Below are 10,154 nucleotides of genomic sequence, written 5' to 3'. Positions count from 1 at the left end.
TTTATATTTTGCTGCTGTTTTTAAAATAGTTGATAGACTTGCAGAATAATGCATTATGATTTCTGGCTTAAAAAGAAGCTCTTCATCTGAAGGCAGGAAAGGAAACTAGGTAAACTTAGCTTAGTGGCAGACTAAGGGCTAGTTCCCAAATGGTATCCACTACTGCAGGAGCCACCTTGCTGTTTAATTACTGCAGTCAGAAATACTGAGGCCAGCAGACACTTGGTCTGAAAGTTGAAACATCTGTTTTATATTTTCTGATATCCTTCCCTCTCAAAATATATTTTTGTTTGTTTAATTTGTAATTAACGCTTATGGGTTGTTGCGTTGACTTTGTAAGTACCACTGTTAGGGAACTTTTACATTGTACTTTGTCAATTAGATCAAGATCTGTATAATGCAGACTGATGTTTTTTGTAATACAGACTTCGTAAACATCTGCTTTACAAAACATCTGCAATCTTTATTTTTCCACAGTATTTTAATATACTGTCTGCCCAGAGTAATCCTTTTCAGGTATGAATTACATGAAGTTTCTACCTTTAGAAACGTGCAACTTGAGAGCAAAATAGAAAATTATTTGCTGTTAGTCTCCACAAAGTCTCGAGTAAGAATTTGCGTAATAGCTTATTTCTTCAGTTTCTGTTATTTCTTATGTTTCATAACATAGGAAAATAGGTTCATGTCAATATGAATTAAAACATATTTTAGATATTTATATGCTTTTACAAAGTGCTTATTACCATAGTAACTAAGGGAATCTATTAATTTAGCATTTTTTAAATGTTCCTGAAGCATACGGAATGTATTGCCTACATACTTAAGGCTAAGCAGAATATTTAAGACTCTGATCGGTCTGATAGAGCCATGGCCTTCCTGAGGAATACTGTTGGGAAGGTGCAACCTCTGCTGAGTAGCACCAACGTCTATCTCTGACATCATGGGTCAACAGAATAAAATAGGAGGCATTACTTTCAGAGCAGCCCCCATACCTTGAGTTAATGTATGATGCTCTGAATGTTGGCGAAACTACTTCAGAAAGGAAAGTCGATTAATAGAACCAAACTAGTACACAGGTTTTTCAAATATGTATGCTGAGCAAGACAAAATACCAAGACTCTGTATTACAACTGAAGGTGTTACAAAGGCTGCTCTGAAAATAATGCCTCCAAGAAGACCAATGGTATCCTGGGGTGCATTAGAAAGAGCGTAGCGAGCAGGTTGAGGGAGGTTGTCTTTCTCCTCCACTCCACTCTGGTGAGGCCACATCTGCAGTACTGTGTTCAGTTCTGGGCTTCTGAGTTCAAGAAAGAGAGGGGCACCTCTAGAGAGAGTCCAAGGGAGAGGCACAAAGATGTAGAGGAGCCTGGAACACCTCCTGTATGAGGAAAGTCTGAGAGACTTGGGGTTGTTCAGCCTGGAGAAGACTAAGAAGGGATCAGTGATTGTAAGTATCTGAAGGTCAAGTGTCAAGAAGATGGGACCACTGATGCCCAGCAACTGAGCAAAGGATAATGGGTACAAGCTGCAACACAGGAAGTTCCATCTGAAAATGAGGTAATTTTTTTTTAACTTTCCTGTGCAACCTGCTGTAGGGAACTTGTTTTAGCACGGGATTGGATGATCGCAGGTCTGTTCTAGCCCTTAAGAGGCTATGAGGTTTCTGAAGAATTCTTTCTATCCTTCTTTCTGATGATGTGAACCGTAGCAGACCACCACTACATTAGCTTGCTCTTCAGCTCTTACCCACAAGCTCTTTACTGGCTTGTGACTCACTCCAGAGAAAAGCACAACACGTTTAGGGTGCTCCTTTACACTGACTGCAACTCCCTCTTCCTCTCATCCTTAGCCTGAATTCTTGGATGTCCTATACAGCTCTCCAGTATATGCTGTTCACCTACCTACCACGCCTCTGTAGTCCTTGTGAAGCCGTAGTTCTCTGTGCATGGATTTCTAGCTCCTCCTGCTTATTTCTTGTGCTAAGAATGTTTCCTCATGGCTTCTTGTACTATAACTGTCCAAGCTTTGGATACCACCCCCTCCAAAACCTTATCTTGGTCACACTTACTAGGTTATCAAACCTGATGGAAATGATGCTCCTGTCTACTTCAGAAGATGGATCTTGTCACTTCCTGTTTTGTTCCTGAGCAAGTAAGGATCACTTAGCTCAGCATGATGGCAACACTTCTTCATGCAGTCCTGGATACCCCTGAGCTTCTCTTCTTTGTGAGGACTCATGTTCAGCTTGGTGTCTGCTGAGAGCTCTAGGTTCTCTTCTGATCACCACCCGTTAGGCTTGGTCATTGAGCCAGTTTTCAACCCACAACATTTTTCCAGCTGGTGGCTCATATTGCTTCTTTTTTCTCTAGATGCATCTTGTGTTACCTACTCTTTTTCTCCATACAGTTTTTCTTATACATTCTGAACAAGTTACCTTTCATCTTTCTTTTTTGATAAGAGATTGTAAACCTAAAATCTGTTACCCATTTCACATTTTTTCAACACCTTGAAATTTTGTTTATGGCTTTTCGCTGTACTAGTTATCTTTAACTTCTTTTAACTCATCACCAGAACTGTGCGCTCCGGTATTATTCTCACCAATATCTTTGCAGGAAATCACCTCAGTACTCGCACACAGATCTTTGTATTAAATCCTTACAGCTTATGCTGAATTACTTATCCACCGTGACTCCTTTTCAACTGATAATTTCTGGAATACATTATTCCCATTCTATAGGTATGAATTATCATCATCGTTCCCTATGTGTAGGTTTTTTCTTCGGCTGTTCTAAAATGTATTTTGTTTTGAATGAATATAGTTTACCAAACCAGTTTCCTGATGCTTGTAATTATTTACTATTCTACTGTTGTTGTCTTTAGAATTTATCTGAGTTGATTCATCTCTTCTGCTAATCACTGATGTAAATGTTGAAGAGTAGGACTGAAAACTTTTCTGTGATATATCACCAGAATCCCTCTCCATCTCATACTGACAAATGCTTAGTTGATTGTCATCACTGTGTGTCTCATGGACAGTGGATTTTTTGAGATGCTACAACTTTGCACCTCTTAATCCATTTCACATGTATTTACTAACACCAGTAATTCTATTGCAGTGTCCTTTGGAAGTTAATCAGACACCATTGGAGATACGATAAATTATAGTACATCTGTATTTCTGAACCAAACTTGTAATCTTACCTAAAAGCAAACTTCATGTTTAGTTTATATTGTTCTATGTAAAATGATATTGGCTGATGTTAATTACATCATTATCAATTAATTCCTGTCTTAAACTGCTTGATCACTTAAGGTCCCTATCAGTATTTCTGTTATTTTTCCTTCAATTAATGTTAGACTGATGCATACAAATTGTTCTATAGATCCATCCTGGTTAGCTTGTATAAATGTTAAATGGAAAATTAGCATTTTTAAAGATAGGTGGAGTCTCAATCTTTTGAGGTAATGTCAGGTGAAGTTCAGCAAGTAACAGATAATTTTATCTCTGTAAATATTTAAGTGTAAGTATTAATTTTTATGAATATTCTGAGTTTTAAAGGACTATAAAGTATTTTATCGCTAACAAACCCAAATATAGGTGTTGATTTGCTATCAGACTGTTACTGCATTCTTCCAAAATACAGAAAAAAGAATATTATGGGTTGGCACTGCTGTCCTACCCTCTTACCCAAATAAAATAAAATTATATATATTATAATAGCAGTTGATAAGTAGTCAGTCTTTTCTCCCATACAGATATTTTTTCTTTACCTCTCAAAGTGAAATTCAGAGTCTGTTTCAGAAATACACTTTCTTACAGCAAGTATTCTCCTTAGATTTTTGAAAAATACTAGTCCTAGAGGCAGTATGTATGTCTACCAGAAACTCAAAGCAGTGACACCATAGCAGCATAGCAGCGCAGTTTTCTATCAGACTGTAGGCTCTCAGGTAACCCTCAGGGCAGAAGAGGTAAAGTGTATTTGAAGGATCATACGTAGATTTTGTCCCTCCTGAATGAGATTTACTAAACACAACTTTTAGTAAATTCTTCCTCTCTCTCTATGCATGAATGTATATTTATAAATCTGTGCAACAAGCATCCTATTTATTTTACTTCTTGTGTTGATCACCAATAAGCAATAAGGAAAGTCTTTTTCCAGTTTTCACATTTTTTAGTTCACTGAGCTTCTGACAGGCCTGGTTTGTTTTTTGTGGGTTTTTTTTTTTTCTTGTACTTACACAGTAGCTTTAGTAGCTTAAAAATCCATCTGTTTATTTTGTTAGTCTAGAATAATTTAGGTTGAAGAAAGCTCTCAGACCAGAACACCAGCCTCAAAGCAGTTTGAGGCTTTGCCATGCGCAAATGCCATTACATTGGTGCACGAGTTTGTTTGTTTGTTTGTTTGAATTTTGAAACATTGCCACATTTTAGATGTCTGGCTTGCCATTTTGGTTGTCAGAATCCCTGTAAAGCTGAATTCTAGCTGAAAACTTAAGCTTAGATTGTTGAGTGTTTTCTTCAAGATTCAGGAAGAATGATTTGGGTTTTTTGTTTTGTTTGTTTTTATCTTAAACTAATTAATGACAGCTCTCTTGAGATGCTGTTGTTCCTTTGTGGCATCACTCAAACGATTCTGGTGAACACTGAGTTGAACATGAGTTAGCAGTGTCCCCCTCCTGCTAAAGCTAATGTGTTCTTGGCTGCATTGGGCAAAGTATTGCCAGCAGGGCAGAAGAGGTATGAACCTTCTCCTCTACTCAGCATTGGTGAGGACCTACCTGGAGTCCTGGGTCCAGTTCTCTGGGGCTCGTCCATACAAATCAGACAGTGCAGTGAAAGTCCACCAAGATGATGGAGGGGCAGAAGCACCTCTGCTATGAGGAGACATTGGGTGAGGTGGGACTGTAGAACCTGAAGAAGAGAAGGCTCAGGGAGATCTTATCAACAAGTTACTGAAGAGAGGGTGTAAAGAAGATGGAGCCAGGCTCTTCCAGTGTTGCCCAGCGCCATGACCAGAAGCAATAACCACAAACTGGAGCAGCAGAGGTTCCCTCTGAGCACCAGGCAGCACTTCTGTGCTATGTACTGGCTCAGGCCGCTGAGAGGCTGTGGAGTCTCTTCTTGGAGATCTCCAAAAGCTTCCTGGATGTGGGCCTGGGCACCCTGCTTTGGGTTTCCCTTCTGGGGTGGTTGGGCCAGGTGGCCTCAAGAGGTCCATTCTCACGTCAGCGATTCCATGCTGAAAACTGGCAGATCAGCCTAGATTCTTGAGCGCTTTCTGATATTCACAGCAAGTAGCAGCAATACTGACCTGAAAAACATAATTATTGATAACAAATGCTTTAAACCATCCTTCAAAATGCTGTCTCCCTCTGGCCTCTCTTGACGCAATCTCTGGTCTGCATCTGAGCAGTGTGACATTTATTTCCCTCGTAATGTGTTTACTACTTACATGAAGGTTGGTGTGGCATCGGGTGCGAGATGCTACTGAAGAAGTCAGGCATTTCTGAAGAAGTGAATATGCAGTCTGACTGCAGTGATAAAGATAAATGAAGTCTAAGATGAGGGAAGATAGAACAAGAGCTGCCTTTTCAAAAAGAACAGGCCAGACTAAGAGTTTGACAGAAAACCTATAGGGACTGCATGAAGATTTGGGAGTACACGCTGAAAGTACAAGGGTGGCTCCAAAAATAACTCCTCCTATTTTATCATGGTGGCCAGTGAAATCAGAGGCAGATGCTGGTGATATGGCTGTAGAGCTGAACTTAACCACCAGTATTCCATTACATGTTGTTGCCATGTGACTGATGGCAGCAGAGGGGCAGTCTGACACAATGGCATCTGGCATGGAAGTGTGGATGAAGCAAAGGTGTGGAAGTGAATTCCTCTGAGATAAAAATGGCACCTGCTGACATTCATTGACTTCCTGAATGTCAATGGTGGTCAAACAGTGGATGGGAGCACAGTGAGGCGGTGGGGGTGTGTTTCAGTGATGGTTCACTTCTGCTGGTGCAGATTTTTATGAGCATGGCATGCAGACTCTTGTTTATCACTGACAAAAATGCATAGCTCATGATATTGACTGTTGAAAAATAGTGTTTTGTAGCTGAGAATTTGCTCTATCAAATAGTGTTATTGTGCTCTTTGTTTCTGTTGTAGTTTTCATGCAGATAAATGGGAGGCATTACTTCTGAAGTGACCTCTATAGTTATAAAAATGATTGGATAGCTGAAGGGAGACTAAAGAAGAAGCTGAATGATCCCAGAATACTGCCAAAGAGATTTTTGAGACTTTGGGGTGTCTTGCTTATGTTTAATTGAATAACAGAAGTGGGAAGAAAACGGAAACATTTAGAATGAAGTAGGGGTATTGTAAGGGTTTTAGCTCAGAATAAAGAATGCTATGGGTGTATTTAATTATTTTGAAGTGTTATAAAATGAGAAGTTGCAGTTGAAATGTATGCGTGTTGATATATGAATTTGCCTAATGAGCACCAGCAACTATGTTTATGCAGTGTTGCGGTCACCTGAGGAGGAGTGGGAAAGGGGAAAGTCTAGTGTAATTTGAATCAGCTTAGTTGTAGGTCACACATATGAAAATGCTTTAATTACAATCACTTGCTTATTGCATGATAGTGCATTAGAGCAGTAATACAGTTGTTCAGATGTCTTTGCCATTCCTGAAATGCCATTTGTATGGCTTGACTGTGAGGAAGAATACATATTTAATTCTTTGTTTCTTTTGCTGTCCATGTAGAAATCTATCTAAATTATTTAAATTTACAAGCCTTGGAGAAAAGCATTTAACGTGTTATTTTGGCGGTAGGTTCTTGCAAATGTTCAAGTTCAGCAAAATTCCTTATTAGAATTCTGGCCAAGGATGCCAATAAATTTTGCAGAAGAGGGAAAGAAAAAGAAATAGCTACCTTCAGATACAGATGGAGCACAAGCTAGGTAGGTTTTTTAAAATAAAAAGAATTTAAAAGAAAAAGTAAAATGGTGGAAGCAAGTATAAGAAAGAAATTCTTAGAGGACGGTGAGGCACTGGCACAGGCTGCCCTAAGAACTTTGGGTGTACCATCCCTGGAGGCATTCAAGGCCAAGTTAGATGTCCTTGGCGCCCTAAACTGGTGGGTGGCAGCCCTGCCCGTGGCAAGAAGGAGTGAAACTGGATGGGTTTTTAAATACATTCCAACTCCAGGTATTCTGTGATCTGAAATATGATTGAAAGAATGGCTGTAGGTGAGCAAAGAGACTGGAGAGACAAGAGAGTTGAACTGGAACTTGGTGGATGTAGTGGAAATGAAAAGCAAAGAAGCAGAATTAAGTAGACTTGCCTAAATTAGGCTATTCAAACTGGGATTCCACTAGGTAAGCACCTAATTGAGCAAGGAGGTTTGAAATAGTATGAAGATACAAGAAGATAGACCTGTGAAAATCTGGACAGGAAAAACAATTGTATTTGAGAGTGATACATATAAAATCTTTTTGCCTGCCTCTGCTATTGACAAATTCTGGGCAAAATATGTGGCTTGTAGGGAAGGAGGAAATTCACTGTTATTATGGGTTGCTCTCCACAGTTCGAGCATTAAAATCTGTGCATTCCTTTAAATCTTTATTTTGGAGAAGGATGGGCAGAAAGCTGGACTTTTAAAAATATATTAAAATAGAAGAAAGATCTTAGCTTTAAAGAGTTGGACATTTGAAAATTAAGAAATGCAGGATTTAATACTGCCTGCTTAACTTTATCCTGTGGGCTGGATGGCACTCATCAGGTGATCAGGCAGGTGGAACTGCTTTGTCTCCATTGCATACTGCGTCCATTCTCTGAGACTTTGACTAGAATTGTTTATTTTTCTCAAGGAGTTCTCTGTTTGGCATGCTCCACTGTAGTACAGAATGGTTCTCATACAGTGAGAGGACAATTATTTTTATTTCTCAGAGAAATGAGACACAGTCAAATGTTCTTGAAATTGTAGATACCTGATCTGTGATGCAAAAGACCGAATTTTTCATATATACTGCTATATACACATAGTATAGTGAAGAGCACAGCTTTTGGGTTGCAGTTGGGTGTAGTCAACTTCAGATTTCACCAAAAAACCAGTCTGATTTTTCAGGTGACCGTTTTTTGTGAGTCCTCCCAGTCAAGTTGTAGTGACTAGGCCAGCAGCACAGAGGATCTCTGCAGCAGAGACAAAAGTACTTTTCAGCTTTCTGGGGCAGGATTTAGTTGCTTTTATTACTTTTAAAATCGTTCTACCATATAACCTCAGTGTCTACAGTATGCATCATCCTAATGGCAATCCAGACCTTTAATGAGAGTTAAAATAAAGATGTGGTCCTTAACTGTAAGTTGACACATGATTTGTATGTACAGGGAATTGAAATGAGGATTACACTGGCTTCTGATTGCATGCTTTTTGCAGCTTAATGTATTTTTCATGTTCTCTTTACGTGAACATACAGTGAACATTCATTACTGAAAGATGCTAATGTTATAGGAACCATGTGCATGCATCTGATGGCAGAATTTAGTCTGCATAGAGATGTAACTTGTTTATATTAATGGTATCATGAAAACTAAGGTCTCAACCATTCAGTCAGTTCACTGTAGCATGATAAATTCCTCAGCTCAAAACTTGTGAATTGGTAGTGTTGAGTAAATTTATTTTTAATTCTCGTTAGTAACATGTATGACATTGTTTTAGCCAATTATTTTTTTTTTAAACTGTATTATTCCTCTGTTTGTAGCATATTTCTGAAATACTTCATTTTAATCTGGGTTACTGTAGTCTTCTTAAAAGCCTATACTGTAACAATTAGATTCCTACAATTTAAAAGTAAATAAGTTTAAAAAATCTTAGTTTATTAATACATATATTACTTCAATTATTACTTCAACAATAAGTATTTTCTTAGAAACCACCTCGTTTAGTAATTCAAAGAAAAAAAAATTAAGCAGCTACCACCTCTGATTTTGGATTTTAATCATGACTTGACTTAAGCTTGCATGGTTTACTACCACTACCAGTGAGAGAACTCGAGCACTAAATAGTTTAATTATCTGCTATGCAGCAGCTGCTAATATTATTTTTAAAAATGCCATCTCATCTTTAGGTTCGCTGTGGACAAAAAAAGAAAGGCAGATAAGATGACTGTAGCTACCCCGTCTGCGTGGCACTGGCTTCCTTCTTCTCTCTCTCACTCGCAGTTTTCAGTGTAATGAAGAACGGGAGAACAATATTCTGTAATTAAGGATTCCATTAAGTTGAAGAAAAGAGCAAATGGAGTTGTTTGTTCTCCTAGCTGCAAAAATTTGTCTGGGGTGGGGGTTAGTGGTAGTAGTGAGGAAAGAGGGAGAGGTGGGTGGAGAGACCGAGTCAGGGCTGTTTGTTGAATATACTGTTAAGGACTGTTACCATCCTAATTAATCAAGTTAGAAATTACAGCTGTAGTCGGTTTCCCCCCAATTCTTGTTATCAATTTTCTTCTCTTTTGAGACAAAGCAAATATAAATTTTGTGTTCATTTGTCATTCGTTCTTTGACTTCAGCATCTCTGAAAATAACAATGTAGCACAAAAGACCAGTATTTACCTAGTTGTAATGTGGGTTGCCATGGTGTTTTGCAAATTATTGCAATTATGTTCACCATGCGAGTCGCCCTTGGTAACTGGCGAAAAAACTGATAATCCTGTTTTGAACAAAAGGTCAAATTGCTGAATAGAAAGTCTTGATTAACTAAAAGATGTACAAAGTGGAATTATTTCCTACCATTCAGAAATAGTTCTTGATCGGGTTTGAGGGAGGGGGTGAGTAAGTACATCTGATTACTGAAGTACAAAGCATTGAAAGGATGTTGTCTTGAGCCTTTCATGTAGTCTTAATGGTGGCTTTTTTGTCAAATTTACCCATTTGCGGCATTGAAAGAGGCAGCTGCATTTAAGCTTGAGAGATGGTGCTTTTTCAAGAGTTCAGTGCATGGAAAGTTCTCAGCAGTATCTGCAGTTTACTATTAGACCTTCGGCTATTAAAACTGATGTGCTGCATTTGAGCCCATAGCTCTCGGTGCTTGTAAAACCCTCTGACTGATGATCTAATAAAGTGCTCTTACCGGACAATCTCTGATCATACTTTAGAAAAAAGTAAAAAA

This window comes from Meleagris gallopavo, chromosome 1 (assembly GCF_000146605.3).
Source record: "Meleagris gallopavo isolate NT-WF06-2002-E0010 breed Aviagen turkey brand Nicholas breeding stock chromosome 1, Turkey_5.1, whole genome shotgun sequence".
NCBI lineage: Eukaryota > Metazoa > Chordata > Aves > Galliformes > Phasianidae > Meleagris > Meleagris gallopavo.
This window is presented reverse-complemented; position numbering follows the sequence as displayed.